The sequence below is a fragment of the Humulus lupulus genome, chromosome 2 (genome assembly GCF_963169125.1).
Source record: "Humulus lupulus chromosome 2, drHumLupu1.1, whole genome shotgun sequence".
NCBI lineage: Eukaryota > Viridiplantae > Streptophyta > Magnoliopsida > Rosales > Cannabaceae > Humulus > Humulus lupulus.
Window position 1 is genome coordinate 238343632 of NC_084794.1, and position 19916 is coordinate 238363547.

Sequence of the window (19916 nt, forward strand, 5' to 3'; positions counted from 1 at the left end):
AGATATTCTACACATGATTTAGAGTTGGCGGCTGTGGTTTTTGCTTTAAAGATATGGAGGCCTTATCTCTATGGAGAGAACTGTGAGATCTATATAGACCACAAGAGCCTAAAGTACTTCTTCACCCAGAAAGACTTGAATATGAGGCAAAGGCGTTGGCTGGAGTTAGTAAAATATTATGATTGTGCAATTCTGTATCATCCAGGAAAAGTTAACGTGGTAGCTGATACTTTAAGCCGAAAGGGTCCGGGACAGATTCATGGTATGAGGCTGATAGCCAGGGAGTTAGCAGATGATATGACCAGAGCTGGTATAGAGTTGCTGGTGGGCCAGTTGGCTAATATTACGCTACAGTCTACGCTTTTGGAGAGAATCAAGGAAGGTCAGCGGAATGATCCACAGCTGATCAAGATCAGAGAGGATGCTCTGGCTGGAGCGTCCAGAGACTATACAGTGTCTGAGATAGGCTTGCTAAGATACAATGGGCGGATATGCGTTCTGCTGGACACTGCTTTGAGGCGAGAGATTCTGGATGAATCTCATACTACACCTTACTCTTTGCATCTAGGCACCACGAAGATGTATCAGGATGTGAGATCGCTGTATTGGTGGCCAGGGATGAAGAAGGATGTAGTGGAATATGTGGCTAAGTGCTTGACTTGTCAACAGGTCAAGGTTGAGCATCAAAGGCCGGTAGGGTTATTGCAGCCTCTGGATATCCCAGAGTGGAAATGGGAAGACATCACAATGGATTTTGTGGTGGGCTTACCCAGGATTGTTGGTCAGCATGATTCTATTTGGGTGATGGTGGATCGCTACACCAAGTCAGCTCACTTCTTGCCAGTGAGGACTACTTATACAGTTGACCAGTATGCAAATCTCTATGTAAGAGAGAACGTGCGTCTCCATGGAGCGCCTAGGTCGATCGTGTCAGATCGGGACCCCACTTTTACTTCCAAGTTTTGGGGGAGTTTGCAGAAGGCCATGGGGACACAGCTGAAGTTCAGTACATCTTATCATCCTCAGACAGATAGGCAATCTGAGAGGACGATCCAGATTCTAGAAGACATGCTGAGAGCATGTGTGCTGGACTTTGGTGGATCTTGGAGTAAGCATCTGCCTTTGATAGAGTTCTCCTACAATAATAGTTATCAGTCTACCATTGGAGTTGCACCTTATGAGATGCTGTATGGTAGGAAGTGAAGATCTCCCATTCATTGGGATGAGACAGGTGAAAGGAGATACTTAGGTCCTGAGGTAGTTCAGAGGAACAGTGAAGCTATTGAGAAGATTAGAGCTCGGATGCTCGCTTCTCAGAGTAGACAGAAGAGCTATGCAGATCCCAAGGGCAGGAACGTGGAGTTCCAGGTAGAAGACTATGTTTTCCTTAGAGTCTCGCCATGGAAAGGGGTGAGAAGGTTTGGGAAGAAAGGAAAGCTGAGTCCTAGATTTGTAGGTCCATTTGAGATCCTGGAGAGGATTGGTTAGGTGGCTTACAGATTGGCTTTGCCTCCGGCGTTGACGGCCGTGCATAATGTATTTCATGCTCAGCTCTTCAGAGGTATGTATCTGATGTGAGCCATATTTTGAGTTATGAAGATCTGGAGCTTGAGCCAGATCTCTCCTTTGAGGAGCAGCCAGTTCAGATACTCGACAGAAAAGACAAGGTCCTAAAGAATAAGACGATACCTTTGGATAAGGTATTGTGGAGGAACAACAAGGTCGAAGAAGCGACCTGGGAGTTGGAGTCAGATATGCAGAGTCAGTATCCCGAGCTGTTCATATAAATATTGAGGACGAAATTTCTGTAAGGAGGGGATAGTTATAATGCCTCGAATTCTCCGATGTGGTTTAATGGCGGGATTAGTAGGCCGGGAGGGCCATAATTATTTAATTATGCCATTAAATGAGTATATGCATGTTTATGTGAATTATATTATAATATGATGTTAAATGCATGCATGTGGGTCCACATTTTAATTACAGGGGTGTGATGATAATTTGGCCCGTTGAGGGCATAATTTTATATTTGTATGCGTGTCGGTGATATGTTGATGAGACCACATTATAATGTGGGTTTGTTCGAGCCATTCGGAATGAGAGGACCATGGTATATTAATTAGTGGTCTAGTCATAACAGGTTTAAGTTCGGGGCTCAGGATGAGTCTCGGGGTGATTTTAATGATTAGAGCGTTACCGGGAATTAAAGGGTAATGGGATATAAATTATTGATGTTTGAGATTATGGAGAATAACAGGAATTGGAGAGCGTTAATTATGATTAATGAGATAGGTTGGAAAGGACGATTTCGCCCTTGGGAGCCTTTAGAAACCCTTAATTGACCTAGGGGTATAATGGTGTTTTTACCCCTAGGATAGATATAAACTGTTTTAGGCTGTAGAATTGAAGAGAAAATAGAGCAAGTTATTGGAGCTTACCCGTACCTTCCTTCTCCTTCATCTCCTTTGTTGTTTTTGTGATCTTGTTGAGGATTCTAGCTTGGGAAGTAGACCTTGGGAGTTTGGGAGAGTGCTCCACCATTGAATAGCATCACAACCTGAGTTTGAGGTAAGTTTTCAGCTGTTAGTTTTCTGGTATGCTCTGTTTTGGCTTTAGTTTTCAGCTTGTGATTTCTTTGTGGATAGTTGGAATTGATGGAGGTTTTAGTTGGGGTTTAACTTGGGTTTTGATAAGGGTGTGTTATAGATCAAGTTTAGGGGTTGTATTGGATGTTTGAGTGGTGTTTGAGCTTGGTTAGAAAGGTTGGTTCCATGGAAAATCGCAAGGGAGGAAAAACCAGGGTATTGGCTGAACTGGGGGTTGGGCCGCGGCATGGCCAAGGAGGACCGTGGCTCTTGAGAGGTGCTGAAGGAGGCCGCCTCTGTTTGAGGGGCGGGCCGCGGCATGGCCAAGGAGGGCCGCGACCCTTTGTGGCATTTGGCCAGAATTTGGTTTTTGTCTTGGGGATTCAAGCCTTAGTCCTTGAGATCGATCCTACTACCCGGTTTAGTAGTATTTGATTTCTCAGAGGCTAGGTTTTGGTTTGGGAACCCTTCGTTATTCATTTTATTGATGGAATCTCATAATTGGTTATGACCAGGTATCCGCTAAGAGTCAAAAAGACAAGTCGTTCTTACATTAATTCTCGCTCGAACCAGAGGTAAGAAGACTACACCCCATAAGTGACATGCATGATTATTCTTGAGGCATGTTGATTGTGTAAATGTGGACATGGATTGGTTATTGAATGCTTAGCAAATCTTGCTCACTTGTGCATGGTATTGACTAATTAGTCAGATTTGGCAAAGGTGTCAGTATCAACTGTGAAGCTGTGACTCATTAGTCAGGACGGCCTTAGCGTGTTCAACGCAAGCCAATATAGATTAGATCTAATCGACAGCTGCATTGGATGACTCAAAGAACATTAATTCCAGACCGACCTCAGGTTTGATGAATATTATAAGCGCTTGTGTGACTTACCCATCAGTCACTCATCTGTTAAGTTAGAGACTTACCCATCAGTCTCTCATCTGTTTAAGGCTAGTGGCTTACCCAGCAGCCACTCTTTTGGTTAAGTTAGTGACTTGTTTGTCAGTCCCTCAGTATGGTTTTCTAGAACCTCAAGTGATATTCACTCATCTGTTTAAGAGCTATAAGCTCTGTGTGATTATAATGATAATCATTTGATAATATTTATATGCAATACTCTGTTTTCTTGCTGGGCTTTGGCTCATGGGTGCTATGTGGTGCAGGTAAAGGGAAAGAAAAGCTCACCTAGCCTTGAGTGGAGAGCTTAGGTGGTGATGTGTACATATGCGGCCGCTTGACCACCACGGCCAAAGAGTTCTCAGAGGAACTAGGGGGTTTAACCTAATTTTTGCCGCTTAGGTCGGCTGGTTTGTAAATTTGAAATAGTAGTGACCATTTTGTGTTACAAACAACTTGTAAATGTTTTGATGAGCTCATGAACAGTTTATATATTTAATAAAATATATCCTTTCTTTTTTATTGATTTTCCACCTTAGCCTGTTAATAACACTTAGAACACATTTTTAACCAAAGAACTCGGGTAGCGGGTCAAATTTCTGGTTCACCGTAACTGTTCTGGGGTAACTAGGGCGTTACATCAACCCACCTCGTGAAGTAGTCGATGACCACAAGCATGTACTTTACTCCTCTCTTTCCTGTGGGCAAGGAACCTATTAGGTCAATGTCCTAGACTCCAAAGGGCCAGGGACGTATCACTCATTTGGAGGAGCTCGGGGGATGTTAGCGTATCGCTGACATTTGTTGCATTTCTTGACATAATCCATCTAATCACCATTCATCACAAAATCCCTCATGCAGTTCTCGAAGGATTAGGTTGGCTTCCCGCTTGGAGACACATTAGAGCAGTGGCAGGGAATATCCTTGCCTGTATAACTTGCTGTCCATGATCACATACTGAGGAGCTTGATAAAGTAGCTTCCAAGAGAATTTCTTATCCTACGATAGTGATGCGTGCCGTATATCGTATCAAATTTACTAAAGATTTTATTTTTTGTATAACTAGTTACTTAATATAATGGTAAATACAGGTCAAACTCATGAGGACTATTGATCAATTTATTATTCAAAACTGTAGTGATCCAAATTTTATTTTATTTTATTAATTATCATTGTTATTTTAATTGTTTAATTATTAGAAAATATTTGAATTATTTGTTTTGTTTGAATTAGGATTTTATTTGATTTATTTGGAATAATTGTGTAATGTTTGCATAAATTTTAGTGTTACATTTTATTAGGTGTGAAAAATTATGTGATTAGAATAAGATGCATTTTTTATTATTTTACGTGTGTGTCAAATTATGTAGAGATGTATGTATGGGATTTGTTTTATTTATTTAATTTAAATTAAGAAAATAAAGATGGAAATAAAATAAGAAAGTATGAACCTAGACCTAATATGGGTCTTGAGCATTTTCCTTTTTATTAAGAAAAGAAAAAAAATATAAAAGAAAATATTTGTTGTCATCTTTTGGGATAAAATGACTAGGCTTACCATTTTAGTTATGTTCACATTGTAGATAAGGTTTAGGTGAGGTTTAATGACAGGAAATGATGGGATTTAGCTTATTTTGTGGGATAGAATTTTAGTTTTCGCACTTGAGTTCTTTTCTTAGGGTTAGGTCACTAGGGGTTATAAATAGAAGAGAATGTGAGCCTTGGAGACCCATTTGGGTGGCTGCCTAGACTTGGAGAGAAATAGAGGGAGTAGGGCACAAAAAAGAGAAAGAAAGAGAGAAGAGGAAAGAGTTTCAAGGATCTCTAGACATGTGTTCTTATTTTTTATTTTGTTTTTTGGTTCTTGATCCTTTAAGATTAGATATCTCTTTCTCAATTATAAGAGGTTTGTGTCTCTTTTCTTTGGTGGTATTTCAAAATCCAGGTTCCTGGGGATTGATTTGCTTTGTGTTCTTGAATACCACCAAGAGGTAATGGAAATTTTGTTGTTATTTTTCTTTTCTTGATTGGTTGATTTTCATAGAAAAGCATGCTAGAATTGTGGTTTGATTAATTGGTTTTGAATGAAGGGTATGTTTTGGTTTGATACTCTTTGTTCTTAAAATAATTGAGTCAATTATTTGTTTTGGAAAAGAAAATGTGAGTTTTGATAAAATATATGTTGATATTGATATTGTTAAGCATTGGTGGTTTTGAAATGGCAATAAAGGTATGTGATCTATAGGGAGCATGTAATAGTTTTATTTGGTTTTATCTCTTGTTTTTGTGCTATGATTTTATGTGGATTAATGCAATATTTTTCATTTGGATTCATAGGGTGTTTTGCCAAGGGGTATGAAATGGGTTCTAGTTGTTTATTCTATTCTTATTGATTTTTTCTTGATATTTGAATAAAGAAGCATGATGTGGTTTTGTGGTAAACTTGGTTGTTAAGTCCTATATGTATTTCAGCCTAAGCTATATTGCATGGTGTGATATTTTTCTAAATGTGTAAATGAGATTAAGTATTATTAGGGACTTGCAAAAGATGTTAGAAAGCATGTTAGACCTATCCATGTATTGTTGGTATATTATTAAAGTTTTATTGGCCATTTTATAATTCTATGTTACTTGCTGAATTTTATTGTCAATATATTTATTTAGCAAGCATGAGTAAACTAAGAGTGATTTTGATGCCATGATTTCATGATATATGCTAAAGATGAAAAATATTAGTTTCACATATTTTGTTCTTTCATTTCATTAAGAAGATCTATGATTTTATGTGAATTTGTAAGCTTAAAAGATAAAAGCAAATAAATGAATGACTGCTTAATTTTATTTTTAAGTTTATGAGATTAGCAAGCATGTGATCTAAGGGTGATTTTTTTGCCATGATGGTATTGTATTTATAACTATGAATTTTAAGAAAATTTTGAATAATTGTGAATGCCATGATTTTATGTGATTCGGTATTCTAGAAAGAGAATTAAAAATAATTAAAATTTTATTTTTTGTAATTTAGAAAAGTTTTATTTCTTATTTTGTCGTTGGATTTGAAAGCATGCTAGAAATTGATTAGTTATTTTTGTAATATTATTTATAAAATAAATTATGAATATTAAACAAGTTTGTATATATGTTTGGATTAAAGTTTGGTATCCTTTGCCTATTGTTCTTTTAGGCCAATATTAGTTTGTGAATTTTGGTTTTGATTTTTGGGATTAAGTCTTGATGCATGATTTTAAATGGTTTTAAGATGTCAAAATGGTAGAGAGCATGCTAGGAAAATTAATGGGTAATTAATTGAGTGTTAATAATGCTTGCTGAATTTTTCCAAAGTTGTTAAGAAATAAGTGTATGATATCATAAAGTTTGGCATAGTTTTCATGAATGGTCCCACCTATGCATGTTACATGCAAAATGTAATTTTACGTGTAATTATATGCTAATTGAGTATGTCTAAGGTCCTTGCTTGAAGACCTTTATGGTTTATATGTGCATCGACATTGTTTTTCATGATGATATGTGTGACATGCAAGCATGATTTTGTGTATGAGTTATGCTAAAATCTAGAAAGTGGTGCAACTTGTTATGAGATAGATGTTACGTGTGCATGGCCCGTGCACACGTGGGATATGTTTAGACGTGTTCATGTGTGTTTTACATGATATTAAGACAAGTGTTTTGACTATTATTCTAGGCTCGCTGTGAAGTGTTCCCGCTCTTATTTTGCTTGGACCTGAGGTAAGGAAGTTTGCTAGATTTTTGTTTTGTTTCTAACTGAACTCTAGTTATGATGATATGTATGGAATTGTTTGTGTTTGCTCAACCTAGTGATGCAACATTATAAAAGGCAGACGTGCCTCAGATTTTGGCCAAAAGGGTGCCATGGAAGTGACTAAAAGGGAGTCACATGTGATCATTGGACAATAGGGAAGCCATGATCTTATGTTGTATGCTTATGATTATGTGCTTATGGTCTTACGTTGAATGTTTATGCTCATGTTGCAAATGATATTATGGTTATGATTACGATATTATGATGTACAATTATGCTTTTGTTGCAAATGGTATCATGTTTATGATTATACTTGGCTTGATAGCGATTGATGTAAGAAAAGTATGTTAAGAATGTATAAAAAAATGTCTCTTATGCTCGTATGTCTTGTTTATACTTCTTTACTGGATTTTTAGCTGACTCCCTTACTTTCCTCCCTTGCAGGTAGACACTAGATAGACTTGTTTGGCACACATGGTGAGCTGAGTCAGTTTTCCATAAGTATGTATGTATGATGCGGGGAGCTAATGAACGAAAAAAGATTCGAAACGCCATAGTGCCTCAGAGTATTTTGTTATGTTAATTTAACAGTGGGATGTACTTATTTCTTTTTAAGACTACATCAAATTCTCTTTTGTTTTGAATATTGGATCCAAACTCTGCATCTATTTTAAATAAAGATCCACTGTATTTTCACACAGATTATAATCTACGAAATTATTTATAAAAATTAGTATGTTAATAGAGATAGACAATTAGGGGCGTTATAAAAACGGAAACAAGAATTAAAAAGGGGATTGTGTTTTTGAAATTTAATAACATAAACTAAAATAATAATCAAAGAACAATTGTTAATAAAGATTTGAAAGAAGAGTTAATAATTATTCTTCACTTTCAACATTCAATCAATCAACAATGACAAACATTATTCCATATTCCCAATTAGACTTTTAACCCCGCAAATAACACTTAAGCAATCAATTATCACAATTTCCCTATTATAATTAATTAAAGCTAAGCGCTCATTAGTTAATCATTTTTATCAAGCAATAAACCCATTAAGCATACGATCTATTTAACTCAGGAAAAGCATTAAATTCAGTGGAAACAGGTTAATCTAGGCAACAAATTCATTAAGCATGCTATTAATTTAACATAGGTTTTATTCTCCATCACAATTAAAATACCCGTCACAATACTGAATTGTAATTTATCACTCTACTTAGAATCCTAGACTATTAGGCGAATAAACATCCTAGGATGACAATAGAACAATGCAATACCCTAATTAGCGGCCGTCTAAACAAGATATTACAAGATTCATAGCATTCAATTAGAAGAATAGAAACAATTTAATACAAGGAAATAGAAGGAATAAGATTCATCATTGCATTCAAGATTTCATGTCTAGGGTTTTCAAATAACCCTTAACTTAAAATAAAACTACTCCATAATCACAAACATGATCATGAATTAAAAATAAAGTTTAAGAGAAGAAGAAAAACTAGATTGAATGTTGAAAATAACGATGTCTCTTCTCCTCTGCTGCTCTAATCTCCAAAATTCGTAATCCAAAGTTATTCTAAAGTTAACCCTAAACCATTTTATAGCCCCCTTGAAAATACATTTAAAAATTAAAATTAAAGCGGAAAAATTAATCGCATGCCGCAAATATTGATGTTCCTCGCCGTAGCCATAAAACACATTTTTTTTTTCTAGAAAATCGAGTGTAGGTCGCAGCCTGGGGTATTGCTCTTCGCAGCCGTTACCCACTGTCCCCGAGGCCGCGCCCATAAGGCTATTTTTTTGTTCCTTAATTTTTCTTCAATTTCTTCAACTTTAGCCTCGAACATCAAGTTTAGGGACTTCTAACATATTTCAAACTCTTTCTAAACTTCATTTTCTTGAGTCTTATCGTCTCCCATCAATATCTAGCCATAAAATACACAAAATTCATTGATGAACTCTCATAAACTGTTTTGTGGCCTAAAAATCAAAGACTTGTGAAACAAAGCTAGAATCACATAAAAAAGCTAGAAATCAACAATATCTAAGTGAGAAAGACTACAAATATACACCCTAAGATGCCCTTATCAAGTAGTTCTTCGGAGACAAGGTACTTTGTTATTGGCTCCATCCAACCGTCCAGGGGCTAGTTTCACTTCCTGGAGAGCTACGATGCTTGGAGAAGCCAAGTAGTCAACTGGGACCACATTGAGCATCTCCCCATCCTTGGTGGTATCTAGCATGGCTAGAGCATCAGCGTTGGAGTATTGTTCACGTGGAACTTGTTGGATGGTAAATCTCTTAAACTTGTGTCACATTTATTGGGTCTTGACCAAATAAGTAGCCATCTTGGTTCCTCGAGCTTGGTACTCTTCGAGGATTTGGTTCATAACCAGCTAAGAATCATTGTATATTTCAAGTCCCTCAGCTTTAAGTTCCAAAGAAACTCGCAATCCGGCTTTAAGGGCCCCATACTCAGCTTTGTTGTTCGAGGCATCGAAACTGAGTCTCAGGGCACTGTGAACTCTAAGTCCCTCAGGGGAAACCAAGATTAATCCTGTTCTAGCCCTGTTCTCATTGAAGGACCCGTCCACATATAACTTTCATACGAGCCCAATAGGTTGGGCCTCCTTGAGCCTTTCATGCATTCCAGCACATTCCACGATGAAGTTTTCCAGTGCTTGTCCCTTTATGGTAGTCCTCGTGTGGTAAGTAACATCAAACGAACTAAGTTTGACTCCCCATTTAAGGAGTCTCACACAAGACTTTGGATTTTGGAGGACTTGCCTAAAAACTAGTTGGTCAACACTTTGATGGGATGTGCCTGGAAGTAGGGCTCGAGTTTTCGAGAAGCTATCATCAAGAAAAAAGTTAGCTTCTCCATGAGTGGATATCTAAACTCTACTCCGAGGAGTCTCTTACTCACATAGTATACGGGATGTTAAGAGTGACTCTCCTTGTGTACTAGGGCTAAATTGATGGCGTTCTAGAGGAGTAGAGGTTCTCCGTCTATGGGCTTTGATAAAATCGGAGGATTCACCATGTACGCCTTGAGCTGATGGAAAGCTTGCTCAAATTCCTCTATCCATTCAAATCTTTGACCTCCTCGAATGGTGTTGAAGAAAGGGGTTCACTAGTCAGTAGCCTTTGATACAAAGTGGTTGTGAGCTGCTATTCGACCAGTTAGACTTTGTACATCTTTGTGCTTCCTAGGGGATGACATCTCGATCAAGGCTATGATCTTCTTTTTATTTTCTTCTATTCCTAAGGCACTTACAATAAATCTGAGGAACTTCCCGGACACTACCCCAAATGTGCACTTTTGGTGATTCAATTTCATTTTGAACTTGCGGAGGACCGAGAATGCTTCTACCAAATCTCTTACATGATCTGGGGCCATCTTGGACTTCACTAGCATGTCATCCACATACACCTCCATGTTTTGACCAAGCTGGTTCTTGAACATTTTGTTCACTAACCTTTGGTAAGTGGTCCTTGCATTATGAAAACCAAAAGACATCAGTTTATAGCAATAGACACCTTTATCTATTCGAAAGCTGGTATGTAGATCTAGTTGTTCCCTGAATAGGCATCCATGGAGCCAATATGCAAGCCACCCCCACACTTTGAAGTACCCTATGTTGGGTTTTCTTCCTTTCCATAACTCATATGGAGATATAAATACCATGTGAACCTTCTCAAGAAAATAATCACTAATTTCACTTTTAGTTGTCTAAATAATCTCAAAGTCACTTAAACAATTTTTGTGCGTTTTCTAAGAGTCTCTTTGAGATTCTTTTGAAAACATCATTTTGACATCCATTGATTTTCTCATCAAAATCAATTTGAGGATGTCAATTTTAAACACTTAAATCAAAGAAAATAAACCCTCAATGATTTATTTAAACACTTTGATTTCTAATGCTTTAGTTTAACATTATCTCCTCATTGAGATTAATTTAAAACATATCACCATCTTTAACAAGAATGAATAAAATTGTCTTCAACCTTATTCACTATTGGTATAAAGATTCAAAATTGCTTCTCCAATTTTGTAATGTTACCTCATTGAGATGTTGAATATTTGAGAATTGTTGTCACTAAATAATTCTCAAATGTTTTCTCTTTTGACCACACTTTTAGACTCCAAGCCTATAGGTCAATATGTCATCCCAAAATTTTGGATCCCCTTAATCCATTTTCTTGCAATAGCAAGACACGTATCAAAAGATGTGACCCCCTTAGGTTCATCTTTTCTTATCTCATAAGTTGAGATGATCAACACTTAAATGAGAAATTTTAATTTCTCAAATAATTCTATTTATTTAACAAATAAATGGTAACTCATCACATTGCAATAATAGAGGATAAAACATATTTATATTATTATCACCTTAACAATCATATTATATGGCACACCATAATAGTCATGATAATTCTCATGTATATATCAAAATACTTTTATATATTAACATAATTATGTCTCAAAGAAATTTCACATAATTTGTCAACATATATCTATCATATTAGCATGCATTTTGAATCTCATAATTATATTGTAAGTATATCACAAATATCATACAATAATTCACATATCCACATATTGATATTTACTATTGATTCATAAAAGCAATATATAGACATGTCAAAAACTACCTAATTATCATGCTTTATAAATTCTCAAAACATAATTTTCATGTCAAATGTATGTACTACTATCTCACATATAGCATACACATAAGATTAACAATCCCTACATTATGTAGAGCTCGTCAAAAGTTCACTTCTAAGAATTACACATTAACTTTCACAAATAGATTTGTCAACTATGTTACAATGTATCTCATATTGTATTAACATGTTAACATCTACACAATTATTCATATATCAACATTTCAAAACATGCTAATACATGAAATAAATTTCATCACTATTATATAAAATACTGTATACAATTACACTTACCCTTTTCTTACCACCTAGTTCAATCGGATCCATCAAACCTATCCAACCTCACTAGGTCTTGATTCATGATCTTAATAGTCTCACCTTCCATTGAAACAAACAAAGGGATAAGCTTTTGAATGTTAGGAAAATTTAATTTGTCTCAATGGAAATTGGCAAGAAAAATACAACTCTTGACAAAATATTACAAATAAATATTGATTGATTAAATGAAGTTACAACTCTATGCACAATTACAAGTAAATATAGAGAAAGAAGTAAAAGAAGATAGAATATAGAAAATACAACTCTTTAACAAAAAGATACAAATAAACTTGAGATAGTAAAATGAAAGATGTAGATGAGATTACAACTCTAAAACAAAAAATGTAAATAAAAGAGAAAAGAAGAATAATACGAGAAATGAAAAGCAAAAGAATAAGAAGAAGAACAATTAACAAAGAACTCTCACTCACACAACCAAAGTGAAGAGTGTTGGGGATCACCAACTTATACAAGGTTTGAAACCTTTGTCGAAGAGTTTATTTCCCCCTAACTCAAGCACTACAGGATCTCTCACAGATTTTGGAAATGCTTTCTGGAATAATCAAGCCTCTAGGTGTTTTCTAGCCAAGTGCTCTAGTGGATAGAAAAGTTGTCTTTCAAGTGAGCAATAGGCTCCTATTTATAGAGTTTTGAGACACCCTTTGAATTTCAAATTCCACCAACCCCCATGGCCATTACCAATGATTAATTGGATGTTTATGGAATTAAAATAGAGATTTCGGAGTTACTTGGCTGTTGGAAACGTTCAAAATTGGATAAAATCGAAGTTTGGAAAATGCTGTCAGCCGCTCAGGCCGCGGCCAGAAAAACAATGGCCACGACCCACGATGTTTTTCTGCCTCTTGGGTCGCGGCCTGAAAAACACTGGTCGTGGCCCAAGACGTTTTTTTTAGTAACCAATTTTCCAAATTTGCCATAACATTCCAAATTCATTCCCACTTGATTTTGTAACTTCCATACACATTATGGGAGTTAAACTCACATCTCTAACATCCATTTCACATATGGCTTTAAGAAATTCATCCTAATATTGTGTAACAAATAATCTACACAATAATGGATAATATTTGGAAGTTACAAATTTGTGATTGAATTTGTAACACAAAATATGTTACATATTTGGATATTTCACATATATCTAAATAATGTAACTCTCTATTATATGTTACAATATGTGACACTCTTTGTCACATTTATTTAATCTAAAACATTATATTATAAAATAATATAATATTACATTATATTATAAAATAATATAACAGTCCACCCCCACGAAAGTGCAATACTTGAAGGCCTGTTGAGGCACCTCTCAAAGTGTCATTGGCAGCTTGATTTGTCCCATAGGAATCAATCCTTCACCCAAGAAATCGTATAGTGTTGAGGTGGACGGGGAGATATCGCTTGTTGTCAGCCTGATCTTCTCGAAAGATAGCCAGAACAGGATTTTCACCGAACTTCCGTTTCTATTAGGATCCATGCCACCATTTTGTCAGAGATTTGACTCTTGATTACTGATGGATCGTGGTGGGGGAAATGCACTCTCCGAGCATCATCTTTGAAAAAATTAATTATTTGGTCCATCATCTGGAGCATCTATTAAGGGCTCGTACATACTTGTTCTACGAGGTCATCGATGTGCCCCCCAGGTGGGGTCCTCCTTAAATGGTCCCCACTCGTCCGTTGACCGGAGGAGGTCTTTGGGCCATGGGCTTCGGGGCAACTGACACTTGGCCTTGAACTTGTGGAGGCGCCACATGTAGGGTTGGGGGTTGAGCTCCCGCACAAGCTTGCAATGGGCGTGCTCTGTGTTGGTATTAAATAAGAAAGATAAGAATATGCATCAGAATAGGATCTTTTAAAAATTTATTTATACAACCCAAGATCATACATATATAGATATATTAAATAACATATAAAAGGAATAGAGATTACCTCTCGTAGCCTATCAAGTGTCCTTGAATCTTTTCGTATAAATCAACGGTCTTCATATCCTTTTCTGAAAGCTCACACCTTAGCTGTAACTTTCTCATAATCCAGGACTGTTACATTGTGTAATTAAAATAATGCTTAACTCGCTAAACGAGTCATCCAAAAGCTGACCTAAGTAGAAAAATCAAGGCCCAAAATTTAGACTAAAACGTGTAATTGAAACTATTAGGTACTAAATTTTTTTGTCAAAGTCAAACATTCCATTAAAAGAGTTTGAGTTCGATACATGAGATCCCAACAAAGTTTAAAACTATCACAGATTCAAAATTAATACAAAGCCGAAATAAGCGGAAAAATCAAGGTCCAACCCTAGTTCAAACCAATACCCTCAGCTGTGGCAGTCGAGCAGGCTGCATATGTACACCCTGCCTTTGAAGCTCTCCAACTCATGCCTCATCCAAATTTTCTTTCCCTTTACCTGCACTATTTAGCACCTGTGAGCCGAGGCTTAGCAAGAAAGCATAGTCATGCTCATAAATAGTAAATCATCATATCACAGAATCATAATTAGCATGCCTAGCAGTAATAACCCTACTCATGCATGCATCCAATCCAGATATGTGACTATAGAGCCACACTAGAGCCCATTGCCCTATTCTCCATATAAGTGACTATAGAGCCCCACCAGGCCCATTGCACTGTTCCCTATATAACCAGCATTAGGGCTGGCCAAGCGTACTTGGCGCTTTATATTTGAGGTGACCATATGGTCGTTCAAGCGTATGTCATGTTTCTGGGTTAGCTTAACCACATCGGCCTACGTTCAACACGCTATTTCCGCCCTTTCCTCATAAGTTGAGCCTTTAATCCTTCGACTTATAAGCCGAGTCTTTTTAACCCTTGACTTATAAGCCACGCCTTTCTATCAGATATAACATATTGCCCTTGAATCATAAGCCGAGCTTTTAAATCAGACATAACAGATAAGCAGTCATTACTTAACACAGGTATGAACAACACACTCAAAAATGTTTAATAAAACACACTAAGCATGGTTATAACCATGTTCAATAATCGGGCCAAGCCTTAATCACAGATCTGGTGCAGTTTTCTTACCTCAAGTCTTTAATGAGACAAGTATAGTGACCCCGAGCGTGGTCCTTTCCTTCCGAGCATGACTATATACCTTAGTCACAACCAAAACAAGATACAACTATCAAGAAATGAATCTATAAAGGCTTATGGGCCGAGCCCTAGCCTTTGGGACCTTGAATTCTACTACACCTGATAGTAAAACCATTCCCGAGCCCTTAGGTTTGGGTTCCCACAACCCAAAACCTGATTTCTGACTTTTCTCCAGTTTGAGCTGCGACACCCCCCACTAAGGGTCGTGGCCCTCAACAAGTCAAAGAGCCTCGAGCCTAAAACCACAGGGCACTCGCCGAAGCGCAACCCACCTAGCGCCGCGGCGTTAAGGCAGTTTGAGGCATCTCCTTGCCTTGCTGGGTTCATGTGGGTCACGATGCACCAAGAACAGCGCCACGACTCGGCCTCACGAACCCAGAATTTCAGCGATTCTAGAAATTGTAATCCTCGCTAAAATCGTCCCAATACATGATTTTAACTAATTTTGACCATGGAAGTGGTTTCAAAAACTAAAAAACATAAAAACTAAACTTCAAATTTCAACAAAACACTACCAAAACTCAAAATTCAGAAAAAAGAGACTTAGGACTCAAAACTCCAAAATCAGAGTTCAAAAACTTGAATTTTACCTCTGTTAAACGATTTCCCCAGCTGGTTCCTAAGCTTTACAACTTCCAAACTTTCCCCAAAATCTCCTAAATCCCTTAGCACGTTTGCTCCCATGCTTTGGAATCAAAATTCTCTTCAAAATACAAAGATAACTAGAGAGAGGAGAGAGAGAAAGAGTGTGTGTGTGTGTGTTTTTCCGAGTTGATAAACTTAGCTGGGTTTACTTAAGTCAATGGTCCAAATGACCAAAATACCCCCAAGGCAACCCTTTCCTCTCAACGCCCTTCAAAGGAGAAAACGTCATTTGACTCTCTAATCCCGTTTTATACTCAACATTCCCAAATAATCCCACCAAACCCTATCACTACTTTTTCCAAAATACGACTCATACTCCAATGTGTCTAGGTAACTCACCGAATTACCGAAATACCCATTGGCTCACCGCGAGCCGGGTATAAATCCCCGTTGTGACTAAACCGCTATCTTGCTCAAAAGGACCGACTCTTGCCGAATATCTCAAATATATCCACATAATAATGCGGTCTCAATCATATAATATCATATAATCACAATTAGACGCTCAACATGTAAAAATAATAAATATGTCCCTTTAAATAAAAGCGGGCCTTCTATGCACATTTAATACACTTAAACATGCAATATCATCAATATAATAATATAACCCATGCAATTCATATAATCACATAAATATTCAATTAATTCACATATAAACACATAATATTTCAATAATTCCCTCCTAGCCTCCTAATCAAGGCACTAAACCTTATTAGGAATTTTGGGATGTAACATTAGCCTTCCAACCCAATCCTTAAACATACAAGGACATGTGTGGGCACGTAGGATTCAAAGATTGATTTAGACTCTCTAGATGTACTCAACACATGAGATCAAGAAATGTTTGAGAAAAGAAGGGCTATAGAAATTTCTAGAATTTCAAGTTTGGGAAATTCTATCGTTTCTTTCTTGAGAGAGTTTGACAATCAAAAACAACTTATTAAACTTTTTTTGAAAGTATAGCTTCTTTCCAGGTTTATAAAGATAATTAACTAATTTAATTAATCTTTCTTTTATTTAAAATAAAATTGACCAGTTACATTATTTTAATTATTTAATTTAAATCATATTTAAAAGAATAATGAAATATAATTAAATAAACAAATTAATTTGAAACTCAAAATTCAAATCTCAGGGATAAAAAATATCCCTAGGTGGCGCCACTTAGTGGCTCTCCCTGATTTTCTCATTTGTTTATTTAATTAATATTTAAGATAATATATTTATCCCAAAATAAATATCAGTTAAATCAAAATTAACTTGATCTTAAAATATCAGTTTTAAATAAAATAAATATTTTATAATAAGATAATTATTAATCTCTATCTATATTAATCAAAACATGATTAATATTTATTTTAACATATAGTTTTTCAAAATAAAAACTATACATTTAAAAAAATAATTAATTAACAATTAATGAATTGCCCATAATTATTTCCTTGCCCTGGAAAATTTATTCCTTTGCAATTAAGTCATTTTCTCTACAAATCTTCCATATGACATCCTTACCTTTAACAGTGTAGGATAGATGTGAATTGGGGACCATGGACCTATAATATGAATCTTCAATAAACCAGATTATAAATTAAACTCTTTCATCTAATAATCTTATTTATTAATTCTATGATTACTCCACTATAAATATGGAATTGCACTCTAAGTATTTATAGAATTATATTTACAGAGTTTTCTTTGTATTCCATTGATATAATCAATAAATGTAGTTTAGTCCTCCATTTATTGGTTCGTTAATTAGAGCTAGTCAAAATTACCATTTTACCCTTCTAATTACCTCTTGTTCCTTACGTACCATTAATTCACTAACAAATAATTAATATATAATCAAATTATAGATTTGAGCTCCATAACTATTCAACTCCAGAATTAACCCTTAAGGGAACCAATATTCGATCCGTTAGGAAATTATGGATTCCTTTGTAAATCATGTTCCCAGCCATTCATGATATTGAATCTCCAAAACAAAAGTCACTGACATCATTACACTAAGAAACCTTAACGAGTGAAACAAAAAATCCAATAAGCATAAACAGAAGTTCATGACTACTCAAGAGTTAGACTGAACTACAAATGATCATCTCTTATGATAAGAATTAAATCTTTGTGGCAAACGATAAGTTTATAAAGATAGTTAATTCATATCGGTCCTGTCATATATAATCTCTATAATATATAGTACCTTTATCATGATGTCTATCCACATCAGTAATCTGAATCTAGACTATTTGCTTCTCGTATGCTTAGTAAACCATACTAGTAACCATTCATTAAAGATTCCTTACTTTAATATGTTACTGGGTATTTCATTCATTGTATATGATCTTAATTCTCTCGTACTAATACAAGATCATATCCTCATAAATGAATATGAAATTTTCTTGATATTCATATAAATTATTCAAATAATAATTATAATATTCAACTATAATAAAATTATACTTTTATTTCAATCAATAAAATGTCTTTACATGCTTTTAGGGCATAAATTCTAACACTCTGACCCTAACATACTGATGAAGTTGCCCCAATTTGATAAGATTATATATCTCATCACAAAGTTGTCTGCATTCGATTGGATGATAACCAACATCATAGTGGAGCTTGCAAAATTTTCTTGTATCTCTTCTTTCCTTTTCTCGCCAGATGGGTTGTGGCCTCTGGTAGTGAACTTGCTGCTCCGTGGTTGTGAAAATATTCTCCCAAGTATGAACCAGATTGGTATACTCTGAGTATTGAGGAGTGTAATTCTCCTCGGGAACACCAGTTCTTTGCGGCTTTTTTCTCCATTTTCCTTTACCCCGCGTTTACTCCCACTCAGGCCTTCGCTAAGCGCAGCTAACTAGGCGGGAGCTGCTTCCTAACCAACAGGCATGGCGCTGTAGCCGACTTGAGGAACAACAGGATTGTATTGCGAGGCACTCATCGCACTCGTCTGCATGATAACTTCATTTTAGCGTCATTTTAGAATGTGTTTTTGTGGTAATCTTGAGTCTTTATGTGTGTTTTGTGCAAGGTTATGCTTTTGTTTGTCTTTGTCGTAGGTTGGTGTGGTGAATCATGAGAAAAATGTAAAAAGAAGAGAAAATGGTGGAAAAATGATGCTCTTGGCAGTTGTTGGACTCAAAATGATTTTAAGGACGATCAAAAGTCAGTTTTCGATGAAGAGACGAGTTGAAAGACCTAATTTGAGAAAAAATGGAATTAGAGTCGCGACTTGAGCTTATAAGTCACGACTCTAAGCAAGTCAAAAACACATGGATGCTGGAGGCAATTAGTGTTGCAACATGAGCTTATAAGTCGCAGCGCAAGGCAAAGTCTGAGGCTAAGCAAGGGGCAATTCTGGACATGGGCCGCGACTTGAGATGTCTGAGTCGTGGCACCTGAAGACTTATACAAAATCAAAATTGCTTCAAAAATTGGCACAGGCTGCGACCTAGAGAAAGCCAAGTCACGACCCGCATATGAAAAATGAATCTTTTGTAATGTTTTTTACTATAAATTCATACTTAGGGTTTAATTAGGTCAGTTTTTAATTACGTTTTTTAGAGAGTAATTTTGATTCTTAGACTAGTGTTCTGCATTTTTTATATTTTTCTTTCTTCTTTAAGTTTTTGAATTTTATGTTTCTGAATTATTATTTTGTTGATTTAGTCTTGTCTGATATGAACTAAACATTTCTATCTAGGGTTTAATGTATTCACTTGGATTTCTATCTAATTTAATTATGATGTTCTATTGATTTTTCTTCTCTATTCTAATCTATATAATGTGTGCTTAATGCTAGTAAATACTTGATGAATATTTGCTTGATTTATGATTTTGATTCAAAATTCGAAAGATGAGAATTGAATAT

The 19916-nt window shown here is 35.9% G+C and overlaps 1 long non-coding RNA gene across 1 annotated transcript; it reads left to right on the top strand.

Moving 5' to 3' along the window:
- Positions 1-5205: 5205 nt before the first annotated feature.
- On the top strand, positions 5206-7967 carry LOC133819093 (uncharacterized). Its single transcript, XR_009886268.1, has 3 exons — positions 5206-5477; positions 7190-7233; positions 7712-7967. It is a non-coding gene; the product is annotated as an uncharacterized LOC133819093 (long non-coding RNA).
- The last annotated feature ends 11949 nt before the right edge of the window (positions 7968-19916 follow it).